General features: G+C 35.3%; 1 long non-coding RNA gene across 2 annotated transcripts in view; it reads right to left on the reverse strand.

Moving 5' to 3' along the window:
- Positions 1-11,099, reverse strand: part of LOC113456800 — a 47,524-nt gene that overhangs the window by 15,619 nt on the left and 20,806 nt on the right. The window contains exons 1-2 of one of the 2 annotated variants that reach the window (XR_003377539.1): positions 7,109-7,208; positions 6,613-6,668 (exon numbers count right to left, since the gene is read on the reverse strand). This is a non-coding gene — a long non-coding RNA (uncharacterized LOC113456800). Of the gene's footprint in view, positions 1-6,612; positions 6,669-7,108; positions 7,209-11,099 lie in introns of those variants that run through there. The other variant, XR_003377538.1, reaches the window with a different exon arrangement.

Below are 11,099 nucleotides of genomic sequence, written 5' to 3' on the forward strand. Positions count from 1 at the left end.
TGAAAATACATTGTATAAAATAATTAATAAAAATATTGATTGGGGTTAAAATTAAAACAAAAGTTTAATGTTTACATTAGATAATTAGGTAAAAAGTTTGGAACTCAGCATCATTTGTAGGAGACTGGAAGACACTTTTGTAATTGATAGAGATGAACTACAGAGCAGAGTTCTTGAGAAGCAGGACACAGAGACTAAGTGGGTTTTGTCCCAGTCCTCCTCTCTCTACGTCTCCGTCTCTTCTCTGAGAAGGAGCTATGCTTCCAGCTTTTTGTGGGACTGTCATGACTGCTGTTTGTACAAGGAAAATCAAAAGGATATGGACAAAATTAGAAGTGTAATCCAGTAAATTCATAGCACCTTAAAATTTACTCACAAAAAAGCGTGAATTTTATCACTATTTTTTATTCTGGAAATGAGAAAATGGCACCTATAGACACTTATAAGGCCTCCAATCTGCTAATTCTCTTTTTTTAGGGATAAATAAACATTTTGAAATAATTACACAATAAATTTGATCACTTTTACTACCTAGAAATAATCAATATAGTTTAGCTTAAATGATATTATACATATATCAAATGAAAGTAATACTTATATACCAGGACAGAGTCAAATTTATAAATCAAAGTAAAATATTTCTGTATTTCTTTAGGATAGATTGCATACAAATTGAAACACCATCAGGAAGATTTATTTATTGATTTGTGTTATTGATTGAGCTCTCCTCATGTTTGAAGCCAACAATAATCAAATTTCTTGTCACAACGCATGCAGAGAGCTCCTTCTCCTGAACCTCATGATCATGACAGAACTCGACACAGCGCATCTTCCTCTATTTTGAAATTACTCACTGAACTGCTTCTGCATGTGACTGGAGTGATTTCCAGAGTTTGTGTAGCAATAGCCTCACACAAATGGCTCAATCATGTTGTATAAAAGTGGAAAATGTGGCCCACATAGAGGCCTTCAGTACCCAATTTACAGAGCAGTAAGGAATTCATCCCTTGTATAATGGGTATTCTGTCCCTTTAAGAAACAAGTGCTGCCCACCCTCCACCTCCACACCCCATCTCCTACTGGGGCAAGTAGATCTTCCTCCAGCCTGCTCTTCCTCTGTCCCTCTTCTGAAGATGGGGCTGCTGTTTTCTCTCTCCCTCTTTTCCTTCTCTTCCCTCTCTCCTCTTCTCCCTCTCCCTTTCCGTCTTCCCCTTCCTTTCCACAACCCACTAAATAAACTATACACCAACTCTCTCTGCCTAAAGTGTCTATCCATCCCCCACCCTCTGAGGCTGCCATGGCTTTGCTGCAGCCTCTGGTCACCCTCCTCAGGAGCAGGGGTCTGTTGTGGTCTCACACCCACCACTGCCCTGCTTGGGACACATGCTGTTTTTTAAACCATAACACCTTGGGTCTCTGTGTTTTGCTATATTGCTGTGTATCTAGGGGAAAGAGTTTTCATTCCCATGACTTTGGTGCCTTTCTTAATCAGGGTTTCTATTACTACAACAAAATGCCATGACAAAAAGAAAAGCTGGAGAGAAAAGGGTTTGTTTGTCTTACACTTTCATATTACTGTTCATCATCAAAAGAAGTTAGGACAGGGACTCAAACAGGCCAGGACTTTGGAGCCAAGAGCTGATGCAGAGGCCACAAAGGGGTGCTGCTTACTGACTTGTTCATTATGGCTTACTCAGCCTGCTATGGTATTGAAGTAAGAACCACCAACCCAGGGTTAGCACCACCCTGAATGGGTTGGGTCCTCCTCCATCAATCACTAATTAAGAAAATACCCTACAGGCTTACAGCCCTATCTTATGAAGGTGTTTTCTTGAGGTTCCCTCTTCTCAGATGATTATAGCTTATGTCAAGTTGACATAAAACTGTCCCCCACAGTGCCTCTAGATGATATGTAATAGATTCTTTCTTGTAGATTCTATAAAAACTATCCATCCCACTATGTATTTCAGGAAACACTGGCTTCTAGATTATGATAGTGAGGTGTCAGCCCCAATGTTTGCACGTATCCTCTAAGAGTTGGCTTTGGTGATGGTATTTAGCAACAGTCTGGCCATGTACTTGATGATACCATACCAACAGCCCCAGCAACAAAACATGTTAATGGAGAAAAGTGGGAGAGAAATGAATTCATTTACAGTTTATGAGGAAAGATACATTTTAGCATATATGTTCCTTTCTACCCTACTAATAAAATAAAAAATCTGTATATACTTAGATAATCAAAGTGCATACAAAACTGTATGCACCTTTGGTCTTAGGGATCATTAGATATAGATGATATTGATGAAGTTATGAATGTAAGATCGCATGATAGGAATGGTAGTGTCCTAAAGGACATGGCAGAAAAAGCTGTTGTTTAGATTCTCTATCTATCTATCTATCTATCTATCTATCTATCTATCTATCTATCTATCTATCTTCTATCTCCATATCCCCCACTCTCTCTCCCTCACCTTCCCAACCCCTCACCCTCCCTGCTTTTTTTCCCACCCAGCCCCTCCCTTTCTCCATACCAGGAGTACAAAACAGAAAAGGAGCTGCCACCTACAAGCTGTTAGGAGAAAATAGTTACTGTTGAAGCCCCTGAATCTATGAGTTTTTCTTACAGCAGCCTTCACTAATGACAATACACACAGCTGTGACACAAAATCAGTCACATAGCAAAGAACTTGGAAGCATGGGACTATATGCAGAGCACAAGAGGCAGGGGATCCTGCCAAAGAAGAGCTCACAGCTGTACAATAGCACATTTATAAGAACACGTCTTTTTAAAGAACAAAATATTTTATTTTAAATATGTGTAAGACACCTGGCATTTAAAACCAAAGATGGAGTTCACTGAATGAGGCTTGGCTATGATCAGGCTCTCTATCTCACTTTTGTCTGTCACCCTTTACCTGATCCTAAGAATAGCTGCCCTAAGTGTTTAAAGTAAATCGCCCAAGTTTCCACAATTTGTCACAAGCTTCAGTGAAAACCAAAGCTCATTAAATCTAGATGCTTGCACTTTCTCCCTTGAAGAAGAACTTTTACTTGCATAGGTCCTAACTTCAAGTCTTTGGTAGAAGCTGAACCATGGAAGCCAGAGCCCAGTAGATGAGATTGGAACTCAAATTCCGAAGCTTCCAATAAAGAGCCTGAGGCAACTGCTGTGATCTTGGGAGATTACTTTAGTCTGGTGACTGTTGTTAAAAACTCTATCCTTGTGAGAGTTACTAGCTTTAAATTGCATGATGGGTATTTACTACACTTAGCTTCACCTGGATTATCTGCTGTGTTCATCCTTAGAACCTCACATGAACAGGGCTCAAAACCTCATCCACAGAACCTTAAATCATCTGGACCCAAAGCCTCACCCTTTTTCCATCTCACCGAGTGTGGCTGAGATTGCCCCAGTGCTAGTGGGGCACCTTGCCATCCTGGAAGGGTCAGTGGTGAAGTCCTGTCCAGATAACAATCCTCACTTTTATGTTCAACAAAAATTAGCATCCCCAAAATAAGTTTTGACTTCATGGATTTACTTATGACCTATCCTTGTTTCTTAGGGCCAAGTTTTTACGTCTTTGAGCTTTTCTCTTAGTTATATAGATGTAACAGTACAATCAGGATTGTAGCTAAGATGTATTCAAACTTACTTAATGATCCATATGAAACACTTTTTACATATATTAATTCAATATTCTTCATGATTCTCAGGCATATTCCTATTCTTATGTTGCTGTTAATGACTTAATGGCTTTGAAGCAACAAGAGTTGAACAATTTTCCTTAAGTCACAGCTTACAAGCACTATGGAGGCAAGATTCAAACCCAGTCTGCCTCTAGAAGTTGTATAATCTAGGGTGGCTTAGAGCCTCTCACGATGTGTATTCAAAAGTAATAATAACAAATGGAGCATTTTGTTGATTATTCCTTAATAATTTTAATAGGTTGTGTTGAACTAATTACTAAATCACCCATCCTTCTTCATGGGAGATTCCTCATGGGAGCTACAAAAACAGTCTATAGTAACATTAGGAATCTCCATTGTTAAGTAAAACTATGTCTTATAGCCTTTGTGACATGTGTAAATATTCATATTGTACTAATATCAGAATATATTTCAAAGTGTAACTCAAGGTTTAGTATATTCCTTCTTGTTCAGCCTTACCAAAGAAAAGACAACCCCATCCTTTCCAACAAACAGAAAACCTGATATTTTTAATTGTTGGGAAAGATAATGTTGGCTTTCCCATCTTAGAAATTTGAAATTTAAAATATTATGAAAATGTATGGCCTAATGACTTTTAGGGAAGTCTTTATCTTTGCTGTTTGTTTTTCTGAATATGTTAAGATATAGGAAATGTTTTAACCCTCATTTGCTGTGTTGTTACAGTAGCCAAGCCTTCCAATTACTTCCTTAAGATCTATTACTGTGCATTCCGATGCCTTGTTCTTTTAGTGAAACTTTTAAGCTCTCCTATTTTTCTCCTGTGACATCTCCTAAAATTTTCAGAATTAACTTTATTGCTGCCTTTCTGAAATACAGGGACGATCATCTCTGCCATCTTGGTAAATACCACATAAAATCAAGTGTACACAATTTTACTACCACTACCTAGTTAATTATTGTTTGGAAAATAATACACTGAGTAAAATTTTTCTAGAAATTAATAATTTACTAATTTAATTATTTAAAATTTAGAAAATACCTGTTCCTAGCAAACACTTGCTTACTTAAAGATGATATGCAACACACAGCACAATTGCTTCTCTTCTCTGAGAACTACAGATTATTATGGATGACTGCAATAACACAGCAGCCATGTTCTCCTTGAAGAACTCCTCCTTCCTGACTTACGTTCAACTTAGTTTATGCAACTAACTATTGAATTAATGCCTGTTGCATTTAATAAATTCCAAAGATAGAAAAATGAGTGTAGAAACCCATATCACAATATCACATCAAGCTATGGAACCTTCCTAACATCTCAGACACATAACCAGGGCTTCTTTGTCATTTTTCCTTTTTTCTATTAAGGGTAGCTATTATCTGACTTTCCACATCATATATCAGTTAGGGAAATTTGCTATAAATTGAATAGTGAATGTTATCCTATATTTTGTTCTGAGTTCATCAACATTCTTAGGAAATAAATTCATTCAAGCAACACGTTTTATTATTATAAGGTATTGACTATATAATATGCAAAAAATTGTTTGTCAGTTCTGTTTATGAACATGTTCATCTATATCTAATTTATAGTTATATTAGAATGCTGTTTTAATCATCTTTGGACATGCCTTTAGGCAAATGTAAGTATGCATATGAGATTAGAAGGATAATATTTGCTCAACTTTAAAGACAAAGAAATTACAGGAATTACCTTAAAAATCTTACATAGAATTTACAATAATATCTCATTGTCCACATCACTTCTCCAGTTACATTCAGAGCTACAGGGAGGAGCTGAATGAATTACCATTTTTAATTTAAAAAAATCATCTGCTATCAAGAAAGAAGGAAGAGAGGATAGGCCTGTGTGAACACTCCATAATTGGAAACCCTACATTCTATACTGATGCAAATATATCAAGAAAGACAGGTCACAAATCAGAAAATTTAAGTAAAGTGGATCAAAGCCCTTATGATTCTGTCTAAAAGTCAGAATTATATACTTTTCTTGTGGTGCTAAGGGATTTTAAATAACCTCTCAACATAGTTACCAATTCACAAAGTACCAAAAGAGTTGTTTTGCATATTAAAACCACTGAATTTATACTAGATGATACAGAATTGACATTATTATTTAGTTAGTTACAAGATATAATCAGGAATAGAAATCATACCATATACATAACAGACAACCAATCCCATATGGGTCTGCCAGGGCCTATAGCACAAGGTAATACAGAAATCAATTATTGATTGAAAATGTGCTTAAGGCCTCAGATTTCATAAAAGCATCATGTCAATAGCAAAGTTTTTTTTTTAAAAAAAGACTCTTTCATCACATGGCAACAAGTCCAAGAAATTATGAGGAAATATTCTACTTGTTTTTTATACAACCAAATACCACTACCTGCAAGAAGTAACCTAAGGGTAACTTAAAGGAATGAAATTTGACAAATGAATTTGTTCCATTTTGTACAATTTGGAAAACTAAAATATGTACACCACACCATTGATAACTATTCAGGTTTTCAATGGGAAACATCTTTGAGTTCAGACAAGCCAGATTCAGTAATGACACATTTGCTAAAAGTTATGGTCATAATGGGTATACCTGTACAAATAAAAAATGTACAATGCTCTGGAACATGCCACTAAGAAAATGAAACAGGTTTCTTATTGTAATATAAAGCATAGTATAGGTATACTACACAATCCTACATGGCAGGCAGTTATAGAAAGAACAAATCAAACTCTAAAAGATATGTTAAACACAAAGAAAAAGATAGAAAATACCTATATAAATAGATTTCATAAAGTTTTATTAACTTTGAATTTTCTAAAGATAAATGAGAAAGGAACAACAGCTGTGTATAGACATTAAATACAAGAAAAAACTACAGAATTAAATCATCCGGTATACTTTAAAGATATACTGACCTCAGAGTGGACATCAGGACATGTGTTACATTGGAGAAGGGGTTTTGCTTTTATTTCTACAAGAGAAAAAGAGCTATGGATACCATAATAATTGATGAAGATTCGATTTGAACAAGAGTCATCTCTTAATTATAAGATAATATTTCATCAAACAGCATGGACATTTACTCTAAACTAATTTATAAAACTAAGAAATGTTTTTCATTTAGTCAGATATAATATGTCAAAAGAGACTCTCCCCCAAAATTAGGTTTGGGGAAGGGTTTTGTTTCTGTCTTTTCAGGAGAATAAAGGCACTCATCTTCAGAATCCAAAGGCCACTCTACAAATGAGACATCTGAAGAAAAGTAAAAACAAATTGTCTAGAAAAAAAATTTTCCCAATAAAGAGAGTAAATTGGCCTATTTTTATATCACATTTACAACAGGATAAAATTTCATAAATTCTCCAAAATGTTTGTTTCTGCTATTCTCTACAGATATATAATGCAAATCACCTTGTTTTAAGTCCCCGTCCAGTTAAAGATTAAAGCAGGCTTTAAAGTTGGAATGTGACTATCTCCTTCTCTAAACCCAAGCATGCTTATTAAAGTGAAATCCAAAATCTCTGTATCAAGTCATAAGAGCCACCTGATATGGGACAGAAGGAAAACAAATATTTAAGAAATATTTTATTGATATTAATTTCATAATCCTTTGGTTCTAAATTGACTCTTTAACAACTTTTAAGTTATAAATATGTTAAGATTAATATATACATATATGTATATATATCAAACTTTCAGTCATGACATTAATGGTCATGCAGAATACTAACAGTCTACAAAAAGGTTTCATCTACCTTCATATACATGAATTTGGGTGTGAGACTCTATGAGTTTTCTGCCATGAATCATGAGCATGCCTGATAAAGAAAGGTTGTTTGTTGGTTTGATTTGTTGCTTGTTGGTTCCTGCCTGCTTAGCTCAAAAAAAAAAAAAATCACACAGAAACTGTATTAATTAAAGCACGGCTTGGATCATTAACTCTAATTGTTATTGGCTAGCTCTTACATCTTAATTTAACCCATTTCTATGAATCTGTGTATCACCACATGGCAGTGGCTTTCTGGTAAAGTTTCAGCATGTCTGACTCTGGCTGTGACTCCATGGCATCTCTCTCTTTGCCCTCTTCCTCCCAGCATTCAGCCCACTCTTCCCTGCCTATCTAAGTTCTACCTTATCAAGCCAAGACAGTTTCTTTTTTTTTTTTATTAACCAATAAAAGCAACACATAGACAGAAGGACCATTCCCCTTTTCTGTTTAAACAAAAAAGAAAGTTTTAACTTTAACATAGTAAAATTACACATAACGAAACAGGTATTAAGCCAGAATTACAGTTATAATATTTATATCTACTTTATTTTTTATCATAAATAAGGAAAACTATAATTATAAATACCTATTTTTAAACTACATCAAAGATTCCAGAAGGATATAGTGCCTAACTGAACAGGAAGTACATTGTAAGCAACTTCCAAAGCTCTAAAATTGAGAGACATCTCACTGCCTGGACAGTCATCCAAAGTTCTTTTGTATCATTGCGGTATCCATCGTCAGCCTAAAGGCCCATAGAATCTAGCAGATTTTTTTTATGAAGCAGGAGATTTTAAAGAAAGTTCAGTCATTTTCTTTTATATCCTGCAGAATATTTTGCAGAATCTTTCATGAAGCAGAACCCTGAAGGATCATCTCACCTTTAAGTAAGTTCAGCAGTCATTTCTCTGCAGGTTCTGTATGTCCAGTTAAGCAGGCCAGGCAAGAGCAGTTTCTTGCCCAAATGGCTAACCAACTCCATAAGGAGCCTCTTTGATGCCCATCTTCCTGTTGAAGTAGCTTGGTACTTCTAGGAGCAGATGTGTCTCACTGTCATGAAAAGTCCTAAGTTCTTAAACATTTTAAATGCAATATTCTGAAGGTCTATGAAAGATTTGATCAATACCTATCTAAATGAAATACATCTCTGTACATCTATAAAGTTTAACTAACATGACTACAAGCTTGACTATTATTGAAGATCATCTATTAACCTATATTTCTTAATTATACATTATATTTTTAAATGAACTATCCAATCACAATACCTTAATCAAGATCATAAATACATATACATAGTATAACAAAATTTACCTACATTTGCATCAATAAACCAAGATCCATACCAATGCAAATTATTCATATCTATAGCATACCCTCTTTAACATTTATGAATAATATTTGGAAACATGGATATAGTTTCTCCAAACTGCTTTCTGCTGTTTATTGGACAAAGTATTGTCTTTGTGGCAGTGTTAATAACAACCTTTCAGGGGGTCTTATTCCATCAGACCATATTGGTCTGCAAGCAATCCACAGGTTCTTATCTTCTGTGAAAACAAAAGAAGAACCTCTTTTCCAAAGCAGAATATCCTTAGACCTAAATTTGGAAGCCATGATACCTTTATAATATACATACTGGTATAGCTTAGCAACCTATACAATGATATGTCTCTCTGTACTTAGCTCATTCACAGTCAAAGAACTCAAGGATAACACAATAATATACATAATCCAGCCCTTTCAGGTTTTATGTGGATTTCGTTGGCCATACAGGTGCCAGTTTGTTGGGGGGGGGGCTGCTTGTTGGTTCCCAGCCAGTTAGCCCCTAAATAATCACAGAAACTGGATTAATTAAAACACTGCTTGGCTCATTAGCTCCTACTTCTTATTGGCCACCTCTTACATCTTAATTTAACAAATTTCTATGAATCTGTGTATTGCCACGTGGCAGTGACTTACAGGCAAAGTTTCAGTATGCCTGACTCTGGCTGCAGCTATATGCCATCTCTCTCTTCACCCTCTTCCTCCCAGCATTCAGCCTAGTCTTCCCCACCTTCCTAAGTTTTACCCTATCAGGCCAAGGCAATTTCTTTATTCATTAACCAATAAAAGCAACACATAGACAAAAGGATCTCCCACACCACATTCCTAACAATAACCTTTGATGTCTCCAAAAGGAGAATAATAATAATGACTCCTCCAGAACTATGATAATACTACTAAGCTGAAAAACACCACCTAAATATAGGCTTTAGACTACAAAGTGCTCAGAACAATTTTAAGGTGGCTAGCTAAGATGATTTAGCCTAGCAGACTACTCTAGTCAGAACTTGAAACAAGCCCTGCACTTTTCCATTATGTATGCACGGACAAAAAATGATATAGATACTTCTCTAAGGACTTGACAATTAACCCAAATTTTTCTTTTTAGTATCCCCCAAAGATACCATCATCCCCAGATAATAGGAAGCAAATTTAAGAATATGACAACCACATTCCCAAGAGGTGCAATAAATGGTTTTTGGTTGGTCAATGGGTTATGAACGTTTGCCATTGTTTTGGGGGTAGTTACAAGTTGTTAATGGTTACAGTCAGGAGGAAAGTTGAACAAAGGAGATTAAATTCAAAGTTCTTGTTTTGAAAAGAAAAAAATGAGAATACTGATATGATAGAATAAAAAGGTAGATTTTTTAATCTACTATGGAAAGAAATAAGGAAGGATATAAATATGATAAGATATAAAAGTAGAATATGGAATCTACTTGAAAGGAACTACCAATTTTAAATGCTTTACATTGGATTGGACTTCAGTATATTGTGTACAAATTTTGTATAATGATACAAATTTGAGACTAATTTTGTTAGAACATTCTGTCCATACATTTCTGCTCTTGTTCAAGGTATAATTCCTATATAATTCATTTAACAATGTAATACAAATTTCTAGTCCTTAAAAATCATTATTACCAACTGTTTAGGATAATAAGGAAATGCAGGTTAGTAGGTAATCACCTATTATAATCAAACTTGTAGTCACACTTGGTATGTTTTAAGGTCAAACAAAGATATATTTTAGATAGGCAGGTCATCTTCAAACACTTCAGAGATCTACAGAATATGGAATCAGGACATTTAAGATGTTTTAATAACATAGGATCTTCTTTTTAAATGACAATGAGACATGTTTGCTCCTGGAAGCATCAATCTACTACAGAAAAAAATAATGGTCAGTGAAGAAACGGCACAGAAAGTTTACTTTCTTTGTGACAAAATCAAGCCACTGAGCAAGAAAATGCCCTTGCCTAAACTGCTGACAGTATGATGTCCTAATTGAACAAGTAGGACACAAAAGAAAGCCACTGCCAAACATTGTCAAGTCAAGGAGAGACAGCCCTTCAGAAAATCCTGTTTCACAGATATGCTAAGCCTGTAGAGTAAAGATGGATGCCCCAATGTTGCAAAGGAACTTTGGGTGTCTGTCCAGGCAGTCAGATGTTTCCAACATTTCTCACAATTTTTGGAAGTCACTTGTTCACACTTCCTGCTTACTCAGTTAATATTATTTCATTCTTTAGTCTCTGAGGGAGTGGAAGACTAAATAGTTATAGTTTCCCTTGTTTACCAGATGGA

Source organism: Microtus ochrogaster, chromosome 16, assembly GCF_000317375.1.
Source record: "Microtus ochrogaster isolate Prairie Vole_2 chromosome 16, MicOch1.0, whole genome shotgun sequence".
NCBI lineage: Eukaryota > Metazoa > Chordata > Mammalia > Rodentia > Cricetidae > Microtus > Microtus ochrogaster.